The sequence below is a fragment of the Capricornis sumatraensis genome, chromosome 4 (genome assembly GCF_032405125.1).
Source record: "Capricornis sumatraensis isolate serow.1 chromosome 4, serow.2, whole genome shotgun sequence".
NCBI classification, from domain to species: domain Eukaryota; kingdom Metazoa; phylum Chordata; class Mammalia; order Artiodactyla; family Bovidae; genus Capricornis; species Capricornis sumatraensis.
Window position 1 is genome coordinate 89140707 of NC_091072.1, and position 1977 is coordinate 89142683.

At 45.4% G+C, this 1977-nt stretch overlaps 1 pseudogene; it reads right to left on the reverse strand.

Moving 5' to 3' along the window:
- Positions 1-289: 289 nt before the first annotated feature.
- On the reverse strand, positions 290-649 carry LOC138078946 (small ribosomal subunit protein uS10-like; annotated as a pseudogene).
- Positions 650-1977: the final 1328 nt, after the last annotated feature.

The following is a 1977-nucleotide window of genomic DNA, read 5'->3' on the forward strand; positions in this document are numbered from 1 at the left end:
TTGAGATCTCCCTCCAGTTAGCCAGGACCTGGACCTCAGAGTGGGAAGCTCATGCCTGGGGACCTTGCCCTTTCTTGTCAGAGCAGAGAAGAACAGTGGATTGGTGGAGATTCACGGGAACATTGTTTACCTGACCGTGACCTGACTCCAGAATAAAGGATCTGACACCAGGAAGTGTGCAACGACTAACCACACCCCTCCCTCACCTTTCCTAGAAAAGGGCTTTGCTGAAGGCTTTTGGGGAGGTGTTTTTGTTTTTAACAGCTGATTATCAACTTATTAGGTTGATTTAAGCATCTGCAATGAAGACTTCAAACTTGACTCCTGGCTCAGTGCTGATGGAAGTGATTTGCTTAATGATCTCAGAGGGACTGTGCAGGTCAATGAGTTGCTTTAGGACCCTCGTCTCGAAATGATATCAAGTCTTAGATCCTTCATCACAAGGAGTTTTCCTTGCAGTTATTCTCAGAGTCTTGGTAGGCATCCAAACCGGTCCTTTCACTATGAGACTCTTTTCCTTGGCAACCCTGATCAGGTCAGCACATGCCTTCTCCAAAAACTTGAGGTTGTGGCTGGTGAGGGTGATTCTAATCTGGTGAATTGCCATCTCTGGCTTCACGGGAGTCTTGCCTGTATCTTTACAAGCCATGATTGTGGGGCGTCTTCCAACTATCTGGTTCCTCAGTGAGAATGAACAGCGGTGAGTCAGGAGTGGGCGTGGCCTCCACTGGAGTTTTCCTCAAAGGGGTGGGGGAGGTTGGGTTTTTTTTAAGGACTGAGGCACCCATCTCTACACATAGCCCCATAATAAACCTTTCTCTGTTCCAAACTCTGATGATTTGGCCTCAATCATTGTTTGGCCTGATTGTTTAGCTTCACTGTACACTGGGCACACAGACTTGCAAGAATCTGATAAAGTGAGGGTAGAAACTGTGTGATTATCTGAGGAAGGAGGGTTCCTGGCAGAGGGAACAGCAAGTGAAAGGCCCTGAGGCAGACATGTGTTTGACCTTTTTACTCTTCCTTTAGCGGTTTTGGGAGCACAGCAAGAGAGGAGGGGTGACAGACAATAGGATCAGAGAAGGTCAGACCACAAAAGGAGGTCAACAGTGTCAGATGCTAAAGAACCAAGCCTTGAAGGGCTTTAGGTTTTATTCCTTGTGATGACAGCCATCAAAACATGTTAAGCAGAAGAATGATACAATCTGATTACTTTTTAAAGGCTTATTCTGGCTGCCGTGTGAAGATTGGGGTGACTCAAGAATGGAAAGATATTAATATATAGTGAGAGGCTGTTGCAATAATTCAAGAGAGCAGTCCTAATGGCAAGGACCAAGTTGGCAGCAGGACAGAGGATAAGGATAAGTAAATCTTCAATCTATTTCATGGTTAGACTCTACATGATTTGCTGGTAGGTTGAATGTGATTTGTTTAAGAGTCAAGGATGATTCCAAGGTCTGGAGCCTGAAAAACTATGTGAATCATGATGTAGTTTATTGAGATGGAGAGCACTAAGAAAGAACAACTTTGGTAAAGAAAACTAAGAGTTCTGTTCTGGATATGTTGATTTGGAGGGGTTGATAGAATATGCAATAGGCTTAACTGGTGGCTCAGCGGTAAAGAATCTGCTGCAATTCAGGAGACGCGGTTCGATCCATAAGTTGGGAAGATCCCCTGGAGGACGAAATGACAACCCACTCCAGTATTCGTGCTTGAAAATCCCACAGACAGAGGAGCCTGGCGGGCTACAGTTTACGGGGTCCAAAGACTTGGACACGACTAAGCAACTGAGCATGCATGTATGCATAGAACATGACAAGAGTTTATGGGAGAGGTCTGGGCTAGAGATGTAAACTGGTGCGTCTTTGGAATAAAAAATGCTAGTTAAAGCCAAGATCCTGGCACCGAGAGAGCAACTGTAGAGAAGAGAAAGGTCTGAGGCCAGAGGCCTGAGGCTTCACAGTATAGAGGAATGAA